The sequence below is a fragment of the Lycium ferocissimum genome, chromosome 5 (genome assembly GCF_029784015.1).
Source record: "Lycium ferocissimum isolate CSIRO_LF1 chromosome 5, AGI_CSIRO_Lferr_CH_V1, whole genome shotgun sequence".
Classification (NCBI taxonomy): Eukaryota; Viridiplantae; Streptophyta; class Magnoliopsida; order Solanales; family Solanaceae; genus Lycium; species Lycium ferocissimum.
In genome coordinates this window covers 11,962,835-11,974,786 of record NC_081346.1, presented here as the reverse complement: position 1 = coordinate 11,974,786, position 11,952 = coordinate 11,962,835, and the positions used below count along the sequence as shown (strand labels likewise).

The window sequence follows — 11,952 nt, the reverse complement described above, 5'->3', positions numbered from 1 at the left end:
TTTTGATATTTCAAAATCATTGGATTATTATTGTTATTAACTAATTATAAGAGTAAAACATAAAAATTTAACTTTGAAGACTATGTCGAAATTTTATAGTCTGATATATAGTAACTTAATGGAACACATTTAAAAAAATTATGTTGTTCTAAGTACCTTTTTTTTTTTAAAAAAAATAAAAATTAGAACAATACTATACCTCCTTAAAATAACATTTTTTCAGGAGCATTACGGAAAAGGAAAAAAAGCAACATTCAAATTTCACTTTACTTCTCATCATCAACTATTCTCACTGTGATACTATGACATCTAATTGACTCCGCTTTGAATAAAATTTTTGGATCCGTCGCTAGAAGAGATACGGTGAAATGAAAAAACAAGACGAGAAATGAAGAAAATATTATTTATTAGAAGCTTACATAGGTTGCAACTTGCAAGATACAAATAAACCATTCGAGGAACCAACAGGCTTGTTCCCTCAGGGAGGAACTTATTATTCCAACACATAAGCAAGAAAGGAAAAAACAAAACAAAAAAGGAAATAGCAGATACAGAGAGAAGCCAACATCATTATATATGTGTGGCTCAAATTCTTGACATTATTTATAGTAATATAAGATAACAAAATCAACACCTTTTACGGCAAAAACAATTAGTGAGGCGGCAAAAACCCCGGTCAAAACCATCACATTGACATATAGAATTGCAGTTGTTGTTCATGTTATTATTGTTAGCAAAGCATGCTCCATAATAGTGCGGGCTACGATGCTCACATTCCCTTGCCTCTGCTACCATCTCTGCAAAATTCCAAATCCCTCTTGTAAGAAACTAAGAATAAACAACAATTGGAAGTGAATAATTGGAACATTTGTGATTGTGAACTATATACATCAAATTAAATTTCTCCAACTCTAGCTTCCAACACCCGCGAACCGCTCGTCATTTCGGTATTCCTATAAAGAGTTATGACCTTTTACTAAAGGCCGCAGAGGCGTAGCAAAAATTTATGAGTTCTGAATTATAGTTTCTTTTTAATTGAATTCTGAGTATATTATTTGTATTAAATAATTATTCTACCACAAATACAGGGACTGAGCCAAAGCAACTGCGTTCTCCCGAACCCATAACTACTACAAGTTCCACCCCATACTCAAGGCTAACAGAGCAGCCATGCAGCCAATCAATAAAATTTAAAATTTATGTGTTCAGAACTTGCCACCGAACTCATAGTAGCTTGTTTTGATTACTGAGTTCGCAATTAATTAGTATTCATATATATATATATAATGAGCTTCTTAATATAAATATATATAGCGTCTAAGCAAAAATTATTAGGTTCGTCCGAACACGTAAGTAATACTCTACCTCCTCCCCTTACCTACATACGTACGCGGTACGTAGTTTTTAAGTGTTATTTAGAAGTGTGGTGAGAAAATTATAACTTACCAGTAGCAAAGACGAGCATTAGAAGAAGGCATAAAGTGGATATCAATTTCGTGGATCTTGCCATTTTTTCTTTGGCGGGGGAGGGGAAGAGGAGTTTGGAGAGAGAGAAATGAATGATGAGAACTGGCTAAGATGTCCATATTTATAAGGTACTCCGTACGTTATAAAAGAATACCCCTCATTTCAAAATAAATGAATTTTTAGGGTGTGTTTTAAAATAATTAATTATAGATTTTTGTTTTTTTTCCAAACCTATACTTAAAAGTAGAGATAGTCAATGTTGAAAAATGTAAAAATAGTTGAAAAATTCATTAAAGAGAATAGTAATTTTGAAAAAAAATTAATTAATCTATTTTTAAACTTTGAAAAATTCATTCATTTTAGACCATAAAAAAAGTTTCAGAAATTCATTTATGTATTGCACCTTTTTTCGAGTTAATTACTTATATGATTATCTAGGTTATGGAATAAGAAAATTAGTTAGTAAAGTTACTTTTCATACGTAACTGTATAATATAACTGAGGGAACTTATGTTTTACTACTTATTACATCTTACAGAGTCACTCTGCCGGAAAAAGCACTTTCTCTCACCGTAAAACTCTTTTGTCTATTTCAGCTCTTTAATTTGTTAGCGCTGTATTAATTTATAGGGAGGATTTTTGCAATACTTTGAATAAAATGTATCGTCACAAGGCCTTTTGTTGGTCCTCTTTATTTGGTGTGGCAGAACTTTAGTTTCTACAATGAGTCCCCTCACAATTTTACCTTTTTATATTGTTTCAGACTTCCAGTAACTAAAATTATGTCCAATTACACTTTCCAGATTTTTTCAGACTTCCAGTAACTAAAATTATGTCCAATTACACTTTCCAGATTTTATCAATTGTGTACTTCCTCTGTCCTAATTAATATGATACTTTCCACTCGAGAGTCAATTTGACTAAATTTTGCAGTTAAATTGGATTAGATTAACTCAATATTTTAAGATTAAAATTTATATATTTGAGAACTATATGAAAAGTACTATAAGTTGTGACTTTTCTCATATCAATTTGGTGAAACCATACATCTTAAAATGTTGGTCAAAGTTCATGTAGTTCGAATCTTGGGAAATGAAAAGTATAGGAGTGTAATTTTTTAAACGGAAAAGGGCCAAAATTACCCTTGAACTTTCATAAATAATTTATTTATACCCTTCGTTATACTATTGGTAGGGGTGTACAAAGTAAACCGACAAACCGCACCAAACCGATAAACCAAATCAAACCGAGAAAAAAACCCGATTAGTGGTTTGATTTGATTTGGTTTGGTGTTGAAAAAAAAAAACCGATCATAATTGGTTTGGTTTGGTTTTAGCTAAAAAAAAAAGTCAAACCGAACCAAACCAACCGACATTACATGTATTCAATTTTTAAAATATTTTATACATAAAAATATTTATTTGTAATGTAATTTATAAATATTTCTTAATTTTTTCGTAGTTTTTTATCTATTATCATATTATTCAAGCTTGAACTTAGAATTTTGAATGGCAATAAGTTTTATATCTTATAGATGTTAATAACTCATATAAAGTCCACCAAAACCAACTCAACACTAATACTAACAAAAGAAATTCAATTTACCACTAGGAATGAAAATAATGTTGGATATCTATTCTTTGGTTTTGTATAATTGGTTTAGAGAGTGAAAATACATAACTTAAGTTTTTTTTCTTGTCATGTAATTAATACTTATTAGCCGTACTTGTTTTAACATGACTTAGTATTTTTAGATTATGGTCATTTTCTTTATGGCTTATTAATTAGCAATATTTATTTTAACCGATTTTATTATCTTTTGTTGAATATTTTATTACAATGTCATCACTCTTCTCGCATTTTGTGTTATTTTCTTATGAAACACCTTAATTATATAGTTGTATTGTCACGCCCCGAACCATGGCCTGGACGTAACACGGCACTCGGGCCTTGCGTGTCGAGCGAACCTCGTAGCTTCTTATCAACGTGGGCATCAAACAATAGAATCTATATGATGCAATTTAAATAAATCATAAAAATATAATTTGCGGAATAAAGTCTTGAAATTATCTCATAGCATGAAACATTATGAAAACATAATTTAACATGGATGCGCCGACTAGTAAACTAACATCTATCTATGAAACCTCTAAAACATGTACGAATATACCAAGACATGGCCGCGGACTACCATAGACTGCATACTAAATATATATAGACTCTGTGAGGAGTGGGGGCTCACAATAAACGTGATATCGAGGTGAGAAAATCGGTATACGCACCGTGAAGTGGCAGGGCAAAAGGGACATTAGTACATGGTGAATAGTACTAGTATGTTGAAATGAAGAACATGGCATACATAGGTATAGAACATGAAACCGAATGTAACTTGAACATGACAAAACCGAAAACGTAATTCAATGAAAATACATGTATATATAAAACTTCTTGTAACGTGGGGAATGCTATAGACCAATGATGCAATTTACACGGAGAACACTCGCACCTTGCCCGGGGGATATGAGATTTAAGTAATAATAGCATGTAAGGATCAAGCATAATGAAGGTGTTGCCTATTGCGACAACCCTTATCCTACGGTGGCAACGTAGTTTCAGGCTATCTCGCCTTAGGTTAACTAAGCAATCCTAAAACATGAACATGATATAGTTGGCTAAGAAGCCATGATTTTCGTGAAATAACTTGTAAATAACTTGTAATCATGATTTCACGAAATAACTTGTAATATGGTTTCATGAGATAACTTGTCATAATCTTGCAAACATGTTCTTGATTCGTGAGTAGAAACAATAGTTCATAAATATATAGATATATAATTTGACTTGAAAACATGCTTGTAACTTGCTACGTAAAATCATAAAATTTCATATAACATAATGCGAACATGAGGGAAGAATTCATGATTCATGGATTAAGCTAGGGTTCCTAATAACCGTAATGGAAGATTAGGAATACAATAACGAACATAGATACAAAGTTCATGTGTATAAATACATAAATACGGGCTACCAATATGTTGGTTTTAATAGGGTTTGACCTTCATGGATATCGAAACGGAGCATGGGGAAGAACGTAGAACGTATGGAAGTTTACATACCTTAACTTCTCGCTTTTGGGCGTATCACAATGTCCTTCAATCCCTTCAACTTTGATCTATAATAATACAGGTCATAGGGATTCTCGCATGTTTGCTTTGTTCATCTAAGCATTTTATCAAACACTTGGTGGGCATGAACGACCCTCATTAATGGTGTTTTCTTCACAATTTCCCATTCTATTACTTCTAATCTATATCAATTAGATGTAATTAACATCATTCTTCATCAACCACATGAATACAACAATCCCAAGGTTCATATAATTCTCTTTCAAATCTATTTACTAAATACTATAGATGATTAGAGAGTAGAAACATTACCTTATAGTGGTTGAACAAGTCTTGAGTGGAGTTACTCCTCTAGCACCAAAACCCTACTTATTCCCTTGGGTTTTCTTGAATTAGATGAACTTTGGCTAGGTTTCATACACTTGGGTTCATGGATTTGGTGTTATTGATTATGGATTTCTGAATTTTCGTGTGGATGAAGGTTAGAGAGTATTCTAGAGGTTTTCTTGACCAAGAATGATGAAAATATGATTTTGGACGAGTTGGGTCTTATTTAAAGTAGTCCGAGAAAGTCTGGACAAAAAAACGTGGCGTCGCATGTCGTGTGCGAGTGCACTTCGTCGCGTACGGTGACGGAGGCGAAAACAGTCTGTCGTAAAATGGCCATAACTTTTTACACAGATGTCCGTTTGACTCCCGTAAGATACCGTTGGAAAGGTATTTAAATGCTCTAAAACTTTCATCAAGGAAGTTTTCCCAAATTCTCAATTAATAATGGGGTTATGATCGTTGGAAGTAAGACCTTCTATAAACTCACTTGCAAACATGCCCCGTAGAGTGGCTTTCAACTTTGCTTTGCCCAAAGACATTTCTTATGACTTCATTGGTTTTTAAAACACTTCCTATAACCCTCATATTGGTTCCATTATATTATCATGTTATGATTCAAGCTTCGTCCGAAGTTACGAGGTGTTACAATATCTCCGGGGATACGTCCTCGAATGATGTGTCATGGTTAGTAATATATGGACATGGCTTGACTACATGAACGTGAAGAAAACATGACATGAAACATAGATCGAACTAACATGACATGGTTACATGGAAACATGAATACCGAGGCATGAACATGGGCAACTTTGGATAGTTGACGTATGGAACATGAGACATAACATGACATGGGGCATGGGCTGATATGACATAGTTTCATGAAAACATTAGTGCCCAAACATGAGACATGAATGCGCATACATGAACTTGAACGTGAAACGTGAGGCATGAATACATAAGCGACATTATAACTCTTCTCCAAATGTCATTAAGCCTCATTAATTCGATACTCGTAATTCTTGCCCGACACACAACATATCCCTTGCTTTCCTTAACAACTTTAGTCTCTACCTCAAATGTCTTTGAAATCTCATTTATAATAATTAAATATTACAATACGTCATACCGCCCGTAGTCTATTCTCAAGGTACGTAATGGGGAAATTTCCAAGGTGTAACATTTTCCTCCTCTTTTGGAACATTTGTCCTTGAATGTTAACATTCGGGATGCCAAAAATTTCGTGGAGTTTTCCCCGTAATGTGGCACTACCAACCGCCACGATAAATATCATTTGCCTCGGGACTATATCAATAAGACTATAAATTGACACACACGACCAAAAGTATGAAAAGAAAGCTTAAATACCTCGAAATCTTGGTGTTTCATCATAAACAGGTGAAACAAGTGCGGGTACATGGATCTCGTACCCTCCCGGCTTCCCGTTAACTTCCTCAACTTTCGACTTCTTCACGGGACTTTGTTGAGGCTAGTAGTCCTCGGCTTGCGAACTTGACGATCAAGAATGGCTACGGGGATCTCTCATGGGGGAGGCCGTAGCTGTTATAGCATCGGCGGGAACAACCAACGAAAGGTCTCCCACGCACTTCCCTCACATGGACACATGAAACACGAGATGTACGGCGACAAATCTTGTGGCAACTTAAGTTCATAGGCTACTTAGGCCGATCTTTTTCTTTAAGGTCCAATATATTTGTGGGAAGGTTTGCCTTTCTTGCTAAATCTCATGACACCACTTCATAGGTGAGACTTTAAGGGACACCCAATCATCAATGAAAATTCTAAGTCCCCGCCTCGCATCGTGTAAGACTTCGCGACTTTGAGCCGTTTTCAAATGCTCGTGTATTAACTTAACTTTCTTCAAAGCTTGGTAAACCAAATCTAGTCACGACAACTCTGCTTCACCAACTTCAAACCAACCAATTTGGTGATCTACCTTCGCTCAAAAGGGTTTCAAACGGTGCCATCCCTAATACTAGCATGGTAATTATTTTTGTAAGATAAGAGGCGGTGGTCATCTTAATTACCATTGAAATCAAGGACACGTGGTTACTATTTGAATGAATACAAGGTTACTAAGCTATGAGTAGACCGAATTTTGGGATGTGAATGCGGATTAGCCGAATCGGTGATGAATGCTGTATTAGCTGAATCTTGAATCTTTGGGAATATCGGTGACATGAATACGTAGTCGGACTGATATCCGAGTATTGAAAAAAAAATCATGAATATTATAACATGAGACACGAATAGTGTATCATCGACTATTTGTACGAGGATCAAAAGTTGTGCTAGGGTTCACCTTGGTACCCAATCCTTTACGAAAGAATTTTCGAAGTTCGTTGTGGACCCTGAGCACCATGTCTGAAATAATGGACACTAGGGTCCCATACAATTGAAATTTCATTAACATATAGCTTGGCATAATCTTGTTCCATGCCGTAGTCTTAGCGGCAAGAAGTGCGGCGACTTCGTAAGTCCATCCACAATCACCCAAATTAAATCATGCCTCCAGTTGAACGAGGTAGACCTAGAATGGTGAGCTTCGACATAAATAGTTCTGCGAGTCCATCTACATCCGAAACGCATAATCGGCCTTTGATATCTCGATACCATTATAACAAAAGCTAAGGCTTTCTATTCGTGAATCTCTCTTTCATCGCAGCAAGTAGGAATCACCAACCGGCTTCTCTCTAACTTCAATAACTAAGCGGGGAATGCCATATTTTACGAAAGTCAAATTCCTAGCTTGGATAAGAAGTGAACTTCATCACCTTTAGTTCTCTTTGTCATGCCTAAATCATGAGGTACTTCCCATACTTGATTTTTTTTTTTTCTAGATACTTTCTAAAACACTCATGAAGTACGGTGGTGCGCTAAGTCTTTCACGAGCACCTTAAAGATTAGAGTCTTGTCGCAATGGCACCGCCCCTATGACACATAAGCGGGCATGATCTTATAACTTTTACGTGATCGCCTAATCGATAGTAATTGAACTTGACACGATCCGTTTGACGATCATTCTACTCTTCGGGGTTAGACATATTCCCTATGGAGACTATCTCATTATGCCAACCTAGCGAATTAAGGAGTATCTCATACTAACCCTTCGGGTCTTGATTATCATTTGGACGTACTTGGAGATTTATGTATCTCACTTGATAAGGCTAACGTCTTATACTTACAAATTCTTCCTTTTGATGGGATGATTAACATGTACTACAACTGACACCGACTTTTTTTTTTTGACTCGCGTCGACCCAATTTCTCATGAAGAAAAAAGAACTAAATTTACTTACGTGAACGGGTTGCTACCTTTTGTATTCGTAAATGGCATACTCTATCTTAACGACTTAACTACGCTCACACTTGTAAATCTTAGGACAACCTCTTTTGAAAAACTCTTAAAGGCTATTCTTCTATAGGTTGCTCTCTTACGGCTTTAGGCGATTTCTTCTTCTACTAATCACTCTACTACGAACTTAAATTAAGCCCTTGTTTTCCAATATACATTCGGATATATACGTCACCCACTCAAGGTGTTCATCTGAATATAGGGAATCAAATCTTATTTCTCAAAGTCATCCGTATACTCATAACTTAGTCAAATCTTATCATTACCGTTGACATGGCTTTTCCGGACATATTACGAACTTATATCTCATTCTCCTTCTATTTCTAGGAAAAATTTTGCGAGTTTCCTGCATTTCTTACTATCCCAAAACACACGCGGAAATACCAACAATGCCTCGCAGGCAAAGATATATATACATATATATATCATGTCATATCATAGCACACGGGGCTCCCAATTTCAACACGGTATAAAAATGACGGACTTACCTCGTATGTCGTCAATAAAGTGCACTGTTACACTTTTCTGTTTATTTTCCCTTTCAATGTCATCTGCGAATGGAGTCGGGTCCTAATGACCTCCGATAGAAAACTGCCGCCTCTTCGCGAGATGCTCCATAATTTACCTTTTTCTTGTTGACTTGGCTCCTTTTTCTAATTTCTCTAATATCCTCTCCCATTTTATTCCATGCTCAAGGACATCAATTTTCATTGACATACCATTCATTCCACTAATAAACTTACATTGTATTCCACTTTCAAAAGTTCAAGTATTGCATAATTGTACCCTTGGTAAATATCCTTACTTGGACCTTGAATTACCGTCTCCCTGGCATTCGAAACGTACGTAATTCGAGATAAGAGAAGTTACTTATTGCTCTAGCTTCACAGCGATCTAGGTGGAAAGAAATGAGACAAATCCGAATGTCTTTGGTGTTTATATGTATGGGGCCCTATCGGACACGGTTTCATAGACTCCTAAAGACTCTTGAAAGGCTCGATACCAAGTTTTGTCACGCCCCGAACCATGGCAGGACGTCGGCACTCGGGCCTTACTGCGTGTGTCCGAGCGAACCTGCTTGCTTATCAACATGGGCATCAAACAATAGAATCATATGATCAATTTAAATAAATCATAAAAATATAATTTGCGGAATAAAGTCTTGATGAAACATTATGAAAACATAAGTTCTAACATGGATTCACCGACTGCAGCGTAAACTAACGTCTATCTATGAAACCTCTAAAACATGTCGAATACTCGCTGCCGGGACATGGCCACGGATAACTAAATATATATAGACTCCGTAACGGAACCAGAGGAGTGGGGCTCGCACCATGCGGGGTGATCCTACTGCGCGAGCGTATATTACGAAAATCGGTATGCGCGTGAAGTGCGGGCCACAGAGACAAAAAGGGACATTAGTACGTGGTGAATAGTACTAGTATGCTGAAATGAAGAACATGGCATCATAGGTATGATGAACTGAAACTGAATGTAACTTGAACATGAGCATGAAACGTGAGTAAGAGTCGAAAACGATAATTCAATGAAAATACATGTATATAAAACTTCTTGTAACGTGGGAATGCTACCAGATCCTTGCGCCTACCCGGGAGAACAATCACACCTTGCCGGGGGATATGAGATTTAAGTAATAATAGCATGTAAGGATAACTGCATAATGAAGGTGTTGCCCTGCTAGCGACGACCAATCACACGGTGGCAACGTAGTTTCGAGGCTATTACCGGTTAACTAAGCAATCCCAAAAAACATGAACATGATATAGTTGGCTAAGAAGCCATGATTTTCGTGAAATAACTTGTAAATAACTTGTAATCATGATTTCAGAAATAACTTGTAATATGGTTTCATGAGATAACTTGTCATAATCTTGCAAACATGTTCTTGATTCGTGAGTAGAAACAATAGTTCATAAAATATATAGATATATAATTTGACTTGAAAACATGCTTGTAACTTGCTACATAAAATCATAAAATTTCATATAACATAATGCGAACACATGAGGAAGAATTCATGATTCATGGATTAAGCTAGGGTTCCTAATAACCGTAATGGAAGATTAGGAATACAATAACGAACATAGATACAAGTTTCGTGTATAAATACATAAATACGGGCTACCAATATGTTGGTTTTTAATCTAGGGTTTGACCTTCATGGATATCAAGAAACGGGCATGGGGAAGAACGTAGAGATTCCCACGTGGATGGAAGTTCTAAATACCTTAACTTCACCTTTTGGGCGTATCACGATGTCCTTGATCATGACTTTGATGTATAATAATACATAGGGATTCCTGCAACAATGTCCATGCTTTGTTCATCTAAGCATTTTATCAAACACTTGGTGGGCATGAAGCTCCTGACCCTCATTAATGGTGTTTTCTTCACCAATTTCCCATTCTATTACTTCTAAGTGATTCTACTGATCTCGATTAGATGTAATTAACATCATTCTTCATCAACCATGACCACGTAGACAATCCCCGTCAACAATCCAAAACCCCAGCATAGTTCGTATAATTCTCTTTACCAAATCTGTTACTATCCTCCCGAGGACTCGTGATTCGCAACTATAGATGATTAGAGAGTAGAAACATTACCTTAGGTAGTGGTTGAACAAGTCTTGAGTGGAGTTACTCTCTAGCACTTAAAAACCCACTTCTTCCCTTGGGTTTCTTGAATTAGATGAACTTTGGCTAGGTTTCATACACTTGGGTTCATGGATATTGATTATGGATTTCCCTTGAATTTTCGTGTGGATGAAGGTTAGAAGTATTTTTTCTTGACCAAGAATGATGAAAATATGATTTTGGACGAGTTGGGTCTTATTTAAAGTAGTCGAAGAAGTACGAGACAAAATCTCTCTGTCGAACAGGTTGTGGCGTCGCATGTCGTGTAATACTGCTTCGCGTCGGTGACAGAGGCGATTTTACTCGAACGAGTCTGTCGTAAAATATAACTTTTTACACGGATGTCGGGTTTTGACTCCGTAAGATCGTTGGAAAGGTATTTAAATGCTCTAAAACTTTCATCAAGGAAGTTTTCCCAAATTCTCAATTAATAATGGGGTTATGATCGTTGGAAGTAAGACTTCTATAAACTCACTTGCAAACATGCCCCGTAGAGTGGCTTTACTTTGCTTTGCCCAAGGACATTTCTTATGACTTCATTGGTTTTAAAACACTTATATAACCATATTGGTTCCGTTATATTATCGTATTTATGATTGTAATTACGAGGTGTTACGTATGTATCTTACTAGGGTAAAGAAATATTTGAAGTAAAAAGTTATATAATTTGTATCAAGACTATTCCAAAAAAAAACCGAAAAACGGAAAACCCGATAACTTGAGAAAATCGGGGTTAAAAACCCTAATTTTATTGGTTTGGTTTTGTGTATAAATTAAAAAACTTAGATGCAATTGGTTTGGTTTGATGTTTAAAAAAACGAATCGATCCATAATACACCAAGATAATTATCTTATGGAACTTTCGGAAATAGTTTATTTATCTGCTTCGTTATATCTTATTGAGTCGGTGTGCCGCTTCTGGTTATCTATGGGCCAAATATACTCTTGAGTTACAACGTATACGATGGCCTAACCCGCTTTCTCATATAATTAAAGA

At 36.0% G+C, this 11,952-nt stretch overlaps 1 long non-coding RNA gene across 1 annotated transcript; it reads right to left on the bottom strand.

Moving 5' to 3' along the window:
* Nucleotides 1–389: 389 nt before the first annotated feature.
* LOC132058207 (uncharacterized) lies at nucleotides 390–1,610 on the bottom strand. Its single transcript, XR_009415218.1, has 2 exons — nucleotides 1,447–1,610; nucleotides 390–797 (listed from the first exon to the last, which is right to left on the bottom strand). It is a non-coding gene; the product is annotated as an uncharacterized LOC132058207 (long non-coding RNA).
* Nucleotides 1,611–11,952: the final 10,342 nt, after the last annotated feature.